Raw genomic sequence first — 13,288 nt, forward strand, 5'->3', positions numbered from 1 at the left:
TTTTCCTCCCTCCCACTCTTATCATTCAGAATCCAGTTCCCCTCCCTGGTTTCTTATGTATTTTTCCAGGGAGACACACACACACAGACTGCCTGCCTATCTATCTACCTACCTACCTACCTACCTATCATCTATTTATCTATCCAGGCAATGACATACATACCTATATATTTTGCTTGGTCTTTTCATTTTTATTCTTTACAAAAATTATAGCACACTATTGCCTGGCTTTTTTTTTTTCTTAATACAACTTGGCGGGGCACCTGGGTGGCTCAGTCGGTTGAGTGTTCGACTTGGGCTCAGGTCATGATCTCGCAATCTGTGAGTTCGAGCCCCACGTCGGGCTCTGCTGACAGCTTGGAGCCTGGAGCCTGCTTTGGATTCTCTCTCTGCCTCTCTCTCTGCCCCTCCCCCACTCATGCTCTGTCTCTCTGTCCCCGTCAAAAATAAACATTAAAAAAAATAATAATACAACTTGGCTATCAGTCCATATCAGCACATAAGGACCTTTCTAATTTTCTTGAGTAGCAGCATGATTTTCATTGTACAGCTATGCCATAATTTATTTAACCAATCCCCTACTGATGGTCACTTATGGTGTTTCCAGGCACCTGTTACAGACAAAACTGTAATGAACCACCTTGGACAGACCTTTCCCAACATGAAATTTAAAGTCCTAGAAGAGGAATTGTTAGATCCTTTGTGCATTTGTAATTTTGGTACATATTGCCAAACTACCCTCTATAGAGTTCATACTAACTTACAGATTGACATGAACAAGGATGCATTTTCCCACACCCTTACCAATGCAGTGTGTTGGCAAGTGTTCTGATATTTGCCAATTTGGGGAGAAATGAGCATCTCCTAATAGTTTTAACGTGGACTTCTTTTGTGAGAAATTATGTTTCGGAGCTGTTTCCTTTTCTGTGAGTCAATTGCTTTTAAAAATCTTTTCAACTGAGAACAAACTGAGGGTTGATGGGGGGTGGGAGGGAGGGGAGGGTGGGTGATGGGTACTGAGGAGGGCACCTTTTGGGATGAGCACTGGGTGTTGTATGGAAACCAATTTGACAATAAATTTCATATATTGAAAAAAAATAAAAATAAAAATCTTTTCATCCTTGGGACACTTGGGTGGCTCAGTGGGTTAAGCTTCTGACTTCCCTTCAGGTCATGATCTTGTGGTTTGTGGGTTCAGGCCCCGCACTGGGCTCTGTGCTGACAGTGCAGAGCCCGATGTGGGGCCTGCTTGGGATTCTCACTCTCTCTCTGCCCCTGTCCCACTCGCTCTCTCTCTTTCTCTCTCTCAAAATAAATAAATAAACTTAAAAATATGTATAGTTTCATCCTTATGTGTTATCTGTAAAAACGGAATCAAATCTCTGAATGTTAAAACATATGTACGTAGGGGCGCCTGGGTGGCGCAGTCGGTTAAGCGTCCGACTTCAGCTCGGGTCACGATCTCGTGGTCCAGGAGTTCGAGCCCCGTGTCAGGCTCTGGGCTGATGGCTCAGAGCCTGGAGCCTGTTTCCGATTCTGTGTCTCCCTCTCTGTCTGCCCCTCCCCCGTTCATGCTCTGTCTCTCTCTGTCCCAAAAATAAATAAATGTTGAAAAAAAAATTAAAAAAAAAAAAAGAAAACATATGTACGTAATGCTAACATATGTTCATATATAATGTTAATTTTATATATGCATGAAAGTTACAGAAGCAGTGCTCTTGTCGCAACCTCTTGTGGTGGGGTAGCTTTCTGTGACCAGCTTGGATTATCCTGGAACAAAGATCTGGAGAACAGGAGCACCTCAAGTCTGAGAGCCTGGTGAGGATCCTGCCCATCCCCAGGAGGCCTGGCCATAGGACAAGGCCCGGTGGCCAACACCAACACCATTTTGGGAAAGCTCCCCTTCTCCAGCTCCATGCTCCTGACCCCTCAGGCTGACCCCTCAGGGGCCACTTCTTCCCCTCGTGTCCACATCCCGTCCTGCCTACTCAAGTCCACTCATTGTCCCGCATCACCAACTCCCACCCCTCCTGGAGTGTCCTCACCAAAATACAAACATGCTGTCATTTCTTCCATTTGGTTCTACCCTTGATCCTGTATCTCAGTTCAGCCACTCCTCAAGTCTCTGCTCTCTCCAAAGTGCAAGTCCTCAGAAGATTAGGGTTTCTCTCTCCACCGCCTCCCATTCTCTTTTCCAAATCCTCTGTATTTGTATTCTTTCTGCCTGTTTTCTGTCAATATCTCCGAGAGGAGTGAACATCTCCAATTATTATTGTGAGTTTGTTGATTTCTTTTAGTTCTGTTAGCTTTTGCTTCACATATCGAAGCTATATTATTAACGCTATCAATGGCGCACAGTTAGGATTATTATGTCTACTTGCTGAATTGACTCTTTTCCGTTATGCAATGACCCTCTTTATCTCTGGGAATAATCTTTGTCCCAAACTCTTCTTTGTCAGATATGAACATAACCCACCTTTTCTTTCTTCCTTTCGGTGTCCATGTATTTAATGAAGAGCATATGGTTGGTTTTTGTTCTTGTATCCAAATGGATGCCCTCTGTTCTTCACTTTGAGTATTTTGTCTGTTTACATTTAATGTAATTACTGATATGGTTGGGTTTCAGTCTGTTTTTCTACATGTCTTCTATTTGTTCCATTTTCTCTCTGTTCCTTTCCTTTTCCTTTATTTATTTATTTATTTTATTTATTTTTTATTTATTTTATTTTTTTTATTTATTTATTTTGAGAGAGAAAGAGAGCATGAGAGGGGAGGGGCAGAGAGAGAAAGAGAGAGAGAATCCCAAGCAGGCTCTGCATTGTCAGCACAGAGCCCTACATGGGGCTCAAACTCACAAACCATGAGATCACTATCTGAGCCAAAACCAAGAGTTGGATCCAACTGAGCCACCCAGATGCCCCTTCCCTTTCCTTTCTTAATTTGGTTGGAGTACACTTTAGAATTATATTTTATCTTCTCTCAACTTAAAAAAAAAAAAGACTTTATTTTTTAGAGTAGTTTTAGATTCACAGCAAACGTGAGTAAAAAGTACAGAGTTCCTATATACCTTCTGCTCCCAAGCACCTCCCTCACTATCAACATCCCACACCAGAGTGGTACATTTGTTATAATTGATGAACCCATATTTACACATCATTATCTTCATGGCTTTTTTTTAAATGTTATTTATTTTTGAGACAGAGAAAGAGCATGAACGGGGGAGGGTCAGAGAGAGGGAGACACAGAATCTGAAGCAGGCTCCAGGCACCAAGCTGTCAACACAGAGCCCGACATGGGGCTCGGACTCACGGACTGTGAGATCGTGACCTGAGCTGAAGTCGGATGATTAACCGACTGAGCCACCCAGGCCCCCCTATCTTCATGGCTTTTAAACTACCTCCTCTTTTTTTTTTTTTTTCATGTTGCTTTAGATTAAAATATTCATCCTTAACTTACCACCAACCACCTTAAAATAATATCACTTCTCATATTATGAAAAACTTTGAACAGCATAATTGCATTTATACCTTTCCTTCTCTTTTTTGCTACTGTTGTCATATATTTTACTAGGACACTTGTTATAAACATCATTGTACATAGTTCATATTTTTGTTTTAACTAGTCAATAGTCTTTTAAATAAATTTTTGTAAACACCTACCGTATTTACCATTTCGGATGCTCTTTTGTTTCTTCTTGCAGATCTAGGATTCTGAGATCATTCCTTTTTAGCTGAAAGTATCCTCTGTATTTGTTTTAGTGACGTTCTGCTGACAACAAAGTATCTGTTCTCGTTTTCCTGCAAATGTCTTTATTTTACCTTGAGTTTTGAAGATTATTTTCATTGGATAGAGTTCTAGGCTGATAGTTTTCTCTCAGCACTTAAAGATGTCATTCTAGGGGCGCCTGGGTGGCTCCGTCGGTTAAGCATCCGACTTCAGCTCAGGGCATGATCTCGCGGTCTGTGGGTTCGAACCCCGCGTCAGGCTCGGTGCTGACGACTCGGAGCCTGGAGCCTGCTTCGGATTCTGTGTCTCCCTCTCTCTCTCTCTCTCTGCCCCTCCCCCCACTCACACTGTCTCTGTCTCTCTCAAAAATAAATAAATAAAAGAAACCCTTAAAAAAAAATAAAGATGTCATTCTATTAGTTTTTGGCTTCCAATGTTTCTGATGAGAAGTCGGCCATTATTCTTATTGTCGTTCTCTTGAATGTGATGTGTCCTTTTTTTCTTTAGCTGATTCTTAAGAATGTTCTCTTGATCATTGGACGTTAGTAGTTTGGTATGATGATCTAGATGTGACACTTTTTAAAAATGTATCCTCCTTGGGATGTACTGAGTATCTTGAATCTGTGGGCTGATATCCATCAGTCATTTTGGAAAATGTTTGACCGTTATCTCTTGAAATATTTTCTCTGTCCCATTTTCTTTCTCTTTTCATTTTGGAACTACAAATACAAGTACATCAGCCCATTTAATATTGTCTCACAGTTCTTGGATGCTCTGGTCTGTCTTATTTTATTATTCCTTTTTCTTCTCTGTGCTTCAGTTTGGATGATTTCTGTTGGCCTGCCTTTGAGTTCACAAAGCCATTCTTCTGCTATGTCTAGTATGCTATTAAGTGCTTCCAAAGAATTATTCATTTCATCTACTACATTTTTCAGTTCAAGTATTTCCGTTTAAAAAATTTCATTTCTTTGCTGCATTTCCCCATTTGTGAAAATGTTTTGATCACTTTTTCCATTAAATCCTTCAGTACATTTATATATTTTAGTTTCTGTCTGCCAGTTTCAGCATCAGGATTATATTGAGTTTGAGGCTATTGATTATTCTTTTGACTATGGGTCACATTTCCTGCTTCTTTACATGTCTAGTAATTTTTTATTGTATGCTAGACATTTTGAATGTTATGTTGTGGAGACTATGGTATCATCCTCTGAAGAGTGGTTTATTTTTTCTGGTAGGCAGTTAAATAACTGGAGGACTGTCTTGATCTTAGTGAGAACTGATTTTAGACTTTGTTAATGTGTCTATTTCAGTTTTACCCATAGTCCTAGGGTGAAGCCCTTACTTGCATGGTGTAGCCCTTCTAAGCTGTAAACTTCCTACATTTTCAGTGGAATTCTCAGAGTATTCCTGAGATCTTGCCTCTCTGGACCGACCACAACTCCAATATTGCTTTAGCATTAAGACCTCTGAAATTTCTGTTCAGCTTTCAGTCTCCAAGTAGATTTTCTGTTAGGCACTATGGAGTCTTGTCCTGTGTGTACATGCGTATCTTAGGATTCAGCTACAGACCTGAAGGGAATCTCTATGAAAAATGTTGGGGCTCCATCTCTGCTGTTCCTTCTCTGTGGTTCCCTCTCCTTTGGTAATCTGCCCTCCAAATTTAGCTGTCTTAGCAGCCCTAAACTCTGAACTCTCTTTTCTCCACCCAGTGAGACTGTAGCTCTCTGCTTGGAATCCACTTCCCTGTGCCACAGTTTGAAAATTACCCCTCGGCAGAAAGTCAAGGTGAGTGTGGAGCTCGGCCTTGTGTGCTCTCCTTCTCTTAAGGGTCATAGATTTTGGTTGCCTGTGGCTCAGTGCCTGATAAATGTTGTTTCTTATATTTTGTCCATTTCTACTGTTATTTATGGCAGGCAGATAAGTCTAATACAGCTACTCTGCTGTGGATAGAACCCAAAATTTTTCTTGTTCCTCTCTGAGCCCTCTCTAGTTAAGTTTTTATCCTCAAGACCCCATCTATGGGGGCATCTGGCTGGCTCAATTGGTAAAGCATGCTACTCTGAACCTCAGAGAAGTGAGTTCAAGCTTCAACTCCCATGTGGGGTGCATGTATTACTTAAAAATACAATCTTAAAAAAACAAACAAACACCCTTCCTCAAGGTTATCATTGACTCCACTTTGCCAACTCTCATCTTCATTATGAAGTCTCATCTAACCAAAATAATCAGCAGTATCCTTCACTATTGATCACTCTCTTATCCTTGAAGCACTTTTTTTCTCCACTTGACTTCCAGGAAACCAATTGTTTCTTGGTTTTTCTCCTGCTTCACTGACAGCTCCTGTCAGGTTTTCTTTGCTGGTTGCTTCTCGCCTTCTGGCCTCCAAATGTTGGAAAGCCTCAGGACTCACTATCAGACCTCTTCCTTTCTCCATCCACCCCATCCTTGGTTATCTAATTGAGTCCCAAGGCTTTAAATACCATCTACATACTCATAATGCTCACATTTATATCTCCAACCTAGATCTGCGCCCTGAAGTCCAGACCTGGACCCCCAACTGCCTTTTTAACATCTCCGCTTGGAAGTCTAGAAAGCATCCCAGATTTGACATGTCCACAACGGACATCACGATTTTTTTCCTTCACAAGCCTGCCTCTTCCTTGGTTTTACCCATCTTAATAAACGATTCCATTCTTCCAGCTGTGTGGACCAATCTTTTTGGAGCCACTCTAAAACTTCCCTTTTACCCACGTCCAATCCACCTTAGAAGTCTACCCACCTGGATTACTGTGATAGCCTCCTGAACAGCTTCCTTGTCCCTGTATCAGCCAGGGACACAGCAGGATAGAGATGACACACTTAGAGGACCTGATTGCAGGGTTATGACTTTTTTATTAGTTATGGGTGGGTCAGAGGTACCGACTAGAGACAGTGTAGCATCCTGTAATCATCCCTAGGAATGGATGAGAGTTCTAGAGACTGGAAAGGGCCACCTGATGCAAGTCATGGCCTCTGGTAAAAAAAAAAAAAAAAAGGTCAGCACCTGCCACACTACAGCAGAGAGAGAGCCAGGGGAATCTCTGATCGCCTGCCACTGTGTGGACCAATCTTTTTGGAGCCATTCTGAAACTCACACTGGCCGAACCTAACTGGAAGCCAGTTGGGAGTCTGTTAAAACAGTCCATGGAGATAGCCTCCCAGGAAACAGTGTAGGATGGAGACAAGGAGAGTGGGTTAAGGCAAGTGGGGAATGTCCATCAACTCCCCTCCCCTCCCCACATATATGCATCCTGTGGTCCATTCTCGGCATAGAAGCCAGAGTAATTCGTCCACTCTAGCAGACCAGAGAGCACTGCAGAGCCACAGGATGGATGGAGCCTGGGTCTGTGAATCGCTTAGGGCAACGCTTGGTGTATTGTTAAGTTCTCAAGCAATGGCACCAATTATTGTTATTTAATATTTGTAATGAATACATAATCATGCTAGTAATCATTTTTTCCCAAATGCCTTGTTATAGACTTTAGGGGGTTTTTCTAGAGAATAGATGGACTATCTATGGAAGATAGAAAGGTGTGTGTGTGTGTGTGTGTGTGTGTGTATGCTTCTGGTCCACTTGGCCTCCAGGCCTCCAGAGAACCTAGTATAAAAGAGAGCTTGTTCCACCCCTCTGACAAGCAAAGCACCCCCACTGGGATCCCGCCGTGCCTGGTAACCAGATTCCGAAGATGGCCCTAAAGGACCGTGCCCCCCAACATCCACTTTCCTGGGTAGGCCCCTCCCACACTGTACCTGGGCTGACCCATGACTTGGTTTAGAAAGGGCAGAAGTGGGGCACCTGGGTGGCTCAGTTGGTTGAGCTTCCAACTTCGGCTCAGGTCATGATCTCACGGTTTGCGGGTTCAAGCCCTGCGTCAGGCTCTGTGCTGACAGCTCAGGGCATGGACCCTGCTTTAGATTCTGTGTCTCCCTCTCTCTGCCCCTCCCCCACTCGCTCTCTGTCTCTCTCTCTCTCTCTCAAAAATAAATAAACATTAAAAAAATAAAAAATAAAAAGTAAGGGACTTCTGGGTGGCTTAGACAGTTAAGTGTCTGACTTTGGCTCAGGTCATGATCTCACGGTTCATGGGTTCGAACCCCGCGTTGGGCTCTGTGCTGACAGCTCAGAGCCTGGAGCCTGCTTCAGATTCTGTGTCTCCCTCTCTCTCTGCCCCTCCCCTGCTCACGCACAGTCTTTAAAAAAAAAAAAAAAAAAAAAAAAAGGCAGAAGTTATCCTGTGCCTGTTCTAGGCCAATGCCTTAAGAAACCCTAACACCTCCATTCTCTACATTTTGGGAAAGGCGTGATAAGTAGTCTGGCTGCCCTGGAGAAGAGACCCCATGGAGATGGAAGGAAAGGCCCAATCACCCAGCAAAGTAGGTGGGCCCAGCTTTCCAGGGGTCCCTGCTACAGGCAGCCAGTACATGCAGCATGAGCTACGGGGAAGCTCTCCCAGCCCGGAGGAGCCCCAGATGACAGCCACTCCAGGCCACATCACATGGAGCAGAAAAGTCACCTAGTGGAGCCCAGTCAACCCTTAGATCCAAGAGAGATTAGGGAAGAAAAAAAATGGTTGTTGTTCTAAGCCACTGAGTTTTGGGGATTTGTCACGTGGCGGCAGGTAACCAGACAGGGTCCCAGCTGGCCCGTGTGAGGAGCATTTGCTGCCTTGGATTGTCGGCACCGCCCCCACTGCACTCCCACCCCCAGCCCCGCCACCGCTCTCACTGCAGGGAAAACCAAAAACCAGGGGTGATGTTGCAACCACAAGCTTGCGGGCCGGGTGGAACTCTGGGCTCCCTTCGGTCGGGGGAGAGTCTGGATCCTGCCCCCTCGGCCACCGGGAGGCTGAGCTCACTCGGCTGGCCTCCATTCCTCTTCTTGATTGGCACTTTAATGAGGGCAGAAGGGGCTGACCCCCTGCCAGGGGGCCAGTTCATGCCCCGTTTATCTCACAGCTCCAGGCAGACTAGAACAACACTGCAGGCGAGCAGCCGGCCCGGAGCCCCCGCCCTCGGTGATGGATGGAGTGACCGCGGCGAGCTGGCAGCTGAATTGTGCGGTGGCCGCACTGTCCTCTCAGCGAGCAACAAAGGGGCCGGCCTGCCCCTCCTGCTCGCCAAGCTGCTCTCCCCCCGGGGGGAGAAGTGACAGCAGCTCCCTCTGAGGGGAGGTCGCTCCGACCGCCCTCCCCCAATGCCAATGCCAAGTTTCAAAATACAGGCCTGCGGATGGAAGCCCCATAGGCTGCAGAAACCACTCGGGGCGGGGGTGGGGGTGGTGCCGAGAGATTGGGGAATTCTGGGCTTGCAGGAAGAGCTGGCACAGAAAACTTCCTCTCGGGCTCCTAGCTTTGGGGTCCAAGACTGGGCGGGGTTCTCAGCAAACACCCCTCCTGACTGTGCCAGGCTGTTTACTTGCTGTGCAACCTTGAGTGAGTTTCACAACCTCTCTGAACCCGAGAGCCCTCATCTGTAAGAACTACTACCTTGTATCTCCATCACCGGGTTCCCGTGCAGATCAAATGAGGCCTCCTAGAACGCACTAGAACGCAGGTCCTACAAGTGAGGCCTCGGTTTACCTGGCTGTCTCCCACATCTCCGTTTTACACATGGGGAGACAGGCTCAGAGAGGAAAATCTACCCAGGGCCCCACAGAGAGTAGAGGCGGATCAGGGATTCCAACCCAGTGTTCGCTGGCTCTCAACTCTAGGCAGACGTTCCCAAAGCCCCGACTCTTGGGCTGGAATTTCCCGGTAAGGATGGGTGGGAAGCCAATGACATAGCTCCTGGGCGCTTGCAGAGGGAAAGAGCCAAAGCGTCTTTTGGAAATCTGCAAACCACGAAGTGCTCAAGGTGGTGCACATTCTCATTGTCCTGGTCCCACGGAGGGAACTTGAGCTCTGAGCTGTCCCCTGGACCTTGAGGGAAGCAGGGGCCAGCAAGGGGAATGCAGCCCGTCCTGTCTGGGGGAGTCACAGAGGTCTGGCGCAGCCCCAAGGTCCCTAGGTCCTGGGTCCTCCCACCGGGACCCAAGTCTGTGCCCCGGGACAGGACAGTCACGGAGCCCCAGAGCCGGGAAGAGGAGAGGGCACAGCTGGACAATTGGCTCTTTGGGTCCCAGGGAGCCCTGGAAGGGGAGGAAGGGGCCTTCCTGGGCCTTCCCGGGCCTCCCTGGAGGGGAAAGACCCAGCCTCCACTTGGAGGAGACTTCACCTCCCCGTGAACTCCCGGAGGCAGAAGGCCAGGCTCCAGTCGAGGTCAGAGAAAGTAGCAGGGCGCCAGTGGGCTCTACATGGCCTTCCTCACTCCCCTCACACCTCTCCCGCCGCCAGACAAGGCAGATGGGGGCCTGGGGGTGGGCCAAACCAGGAGAGGGTCCCCCGAAACACTGACCTGGTAGACTAGGAGGGACCCAGCCTTTCAGCCCAGAATTCTGGTGCCGGACCTTGGATCTAGCCGCGTGGACGTTTAAAATTATCCCTTCCCACCCCAAGGGTTTCGCATGAGCTACTCCCTTTGTCTCAAAGAGACTTTTCCCACTGTACCTGGTCAACTCCCAGCCAGTCTTCAGAAGTCACCTGAAATGTCACCTCCTCCTGGAAGCCTTCTCTAACTGACACCCCTCGCTCCCCTGGGCCCTCAATCGGAAAAAGTCACACCCCTGTGTTACAGCCCCCTAGCTCCGTGAGCCCTTCCTTCGTAGTTCATCCATGTTAAATGTCATCCTCCATTTATTTGTGTGGCTATTTGGCTAATGAAGATGATCCCATGAAGTCAGGGGTCATCTCTGCTCACATGGATGTCCCCAGTCTCTAGCAGACAGCCTGGGACACAGTAGATGCTCATTAAATATTCACTGACTAGATGCCGTTAGCCAGTGTGGGTCTCCCAGTAAACTGTGGATTCCACTGGGGCGGGGATGTATCTTTTTTGTTTACCCCCCCCCCCCTCAGAGTCTTGCACATAGAAGGCTGCAAATTTGCTGCAAAAAAAAGAGAGAACAACCACCAACACAAAATCAAGAAGACTAACCTTGTTTGAAGCAAAAGTCACCCAGAACGGGCAGACTCTGAGTCTTTCGTTTCAGAAGAATTATTCCACATGTTTCGATGAGCCAAGTCCCTGGAGAGCCATGACATCAGGGAAAGCTGACTGAGCCCGAGACAAGATCAACTAAATTATTCCAACTGGTAGACCTCCAGATCCTGGCTTCTGCCTGCTTTGTCTTGAACAATTGAGGGAAAGCAGTGACTCTAATGGATCCCAAGACAGTTCTGGGGGGAAGGAACAGATGTCAAAACCCCACAAACTTTCCAATAGCCTAAATTTTGTTGAACAAAGTGAAATGTCAGGAAATATGACACCAAGGAAGAATGGCTACAATATATAAAGAGCTCATTAACATAAATAAGAAAAAAATCACGCATCCAACACATGTGAGCGAGGGATATGAAAAGATCATGTACCTACAAAGAAATTGGACTAAGGCAGTCAGCAGGCACTGAGTGTTTATCCTGCGGTAGGCACTGCCTTAAGAGTTTTCTATCTCATTTAATTATCACAGGAAGTGCAGCAAGAAAATCTAACATATACAGAGTTGGTGACTGTGGTATGTTCCTAACTTTTTCCTATATTATCTATGAAATGCTGTAATCTTTTTGTTTGTCCCAGAAAATTTTTGCATTCCGATCGTTTCCTAATGTTTATTTATTTTTGAGAGAGAGAGAGAGAGAGACAGAGTGCAAGCAGGGAAGGGGCAGAGGGAGAGGGAGACATAGAATTCAAAGCAGGCTCCAGGCTCTGAGCTGTCAGCACGCAGCTCCATGCGGGGTTTGAACTCACGAACCGCGAGATCATGACCTGAGCTGAAGTCAGAATCCTAACTGACTGAGCCACCCGGGCACCCCCTTGCATTTCCATCTTAATGAAATCTCTCCAACCAAGCAGGTTACTGCAGGATATAATCCATTCATTCGGGTGTGAAAGATTGGGAACTATTTACATGGTCACAACCCTGATAGCTGTGCCTGGGATAAAATTAATTCATTTCCGAGTTGTCTGGGTCCTGCAGATAATGTCACTACTGTCGTATATTCAAGCTACTCTTGAAAGGCTCACTTCGGGCAGTTCTGAGAAACACTAGAAAGATGAAAATATCTTGTAAGCTCTCAGGGCAAAGACCAGGTTTGGATTTCAGTACTCTGAAGGTGCAGTGTGGGCCCAAAGCTCTTATAAATATGCAAATAAAAAGAAAAATTCGGCCGAATTGGGAAAAAAATAATCGCAAAAAGGCCGTGAGGAGATGACGTTATCCCCTTTATACGTGATGGTCTGGGGCTCGGAGGTGAATTCACTGGTCAGATTCACCTGCTCTGAATCGCCACATCGTGAAAGGTTTCTCTGCACTGATAATCGAAGAAGGGCAGATTGAAGGAGGTACTTCGAGACTATTTTATACTACATTGGCAAAAAGAGGAATGTTTTTGAGGCCACACCCAGCATTGGCAAGCACGCGTAGAAATTCATATCCTCACCCTACTGATGGAATTGCAAATTGGCATCTCCCTTTTGAGAAGCCAGGGGATCACACCCAGAAAAAAAGCCATAAAACTTTTTGTGTTCTTGGTTCCTGGACCCTCTGTTGGGATTCTTCCCAAGGGGAAGGTTTAAAAGATACAAAACGCCCAAGCTGGTAAAATATCCAGGGCTGCAAGTTGTCAATGGCAACAAACAAACAAACAAACAACCTGATGCAAACTATACGCCCGTTAGGAAAGGAATTTACCAGAAATATGATGGGAAAGGGGCACGAAGGCAGAGTCGAAAGCCATTGAATATTATCTTTTTTTTAAGTTTATTTATTTATTTCTTCTGAGAGAGAGAGAAAGAGAAAGATGGGGGGGGAGCAGAGGGAGAGAGAGAGAGAGAGAGAGAGAGGGCGAGAGAATCCCAAGCAGGCTCCGCACTGTCAGCGCAGAGCCTGATGTGGGCTCCGAACCGTGAACCGTGAGATCGTGACCTGAGCTGAAGTTGGACGCTTCACCGACTGAGCCACCCAGGCACCCCTGAAATGATTTTACAGTGAGAATTCTGGAGGTTATGCACAGAAACATCTATCAGAGTGTTAAGTATAAATTGAGAATCATAAACCTGAGTAAAAAACTTGTACCACATACAAAATTTGCGTGTGCCGAGCGGGTCCCAAGGACCACCCACAGGCAGGAAAGTGGTATTTGCTGGGACAGTTAGTGGGTACCCATTTCTCTGCCCCTCCCCCCATTTTCTTCTTTCTTGACACGGCATCATCTTTTTAATAATACTTTAAGACAATGAGCCCATGGGCAGACCATGTGCTCTGGGAAGCCCCTGGCCCAGGAACTGTGGGAAAGACAGGAAGCAGAAAGGTCACCGCGTCCCAGGGAAATCCCACTGTTGGAAGGGCCGGCATTAAGGAGAACCTGTTTCTTTCGGGGGGCAGGATGCTGATGGCCATAATGACCCATTTGTAAATAAAGTAGTCCAC

General features: G+C 46.2%; 1 long non-coding RNA gene across 1 annotated transcript; it reads left to right on the forward strand.

The window, feature by feature from the left end:
- The first annotated feature begins 1,012 nt into the window (after nucleotides 1-1,012).
- Nucleotides 1,013-6,425, forward strand: LOC113599133 (uncharacterized). The gene is made up of 2 exons (XR_003419867.2): nucleotides 1,013-1,818; nucleotides 6,250-6,425. It is a non-coding gene; the product is annotated as an uncharacterized LOC113599133 (long non-coding RNA).
- Nucleotides 6,426-13,288: the final 6,863 nt, after the last annotated feature.

The sequence above is a fragment of the Acinonyx jubatus genome, chromosome C1 (assembly GCF_027475565.1).
Source record: "Acinonyx jubatus isolate Ajub_Pintada_27869175 chromosome C1, VMU_Ajub_asm_v1.0, whole genome shotgun sequence".
Lineage (NCBI taxonomy): Eukaryota > Metazoa > Chordata > Mammalia > Carnivora > Felidae > Acinonyx > Acinonyx jubatus.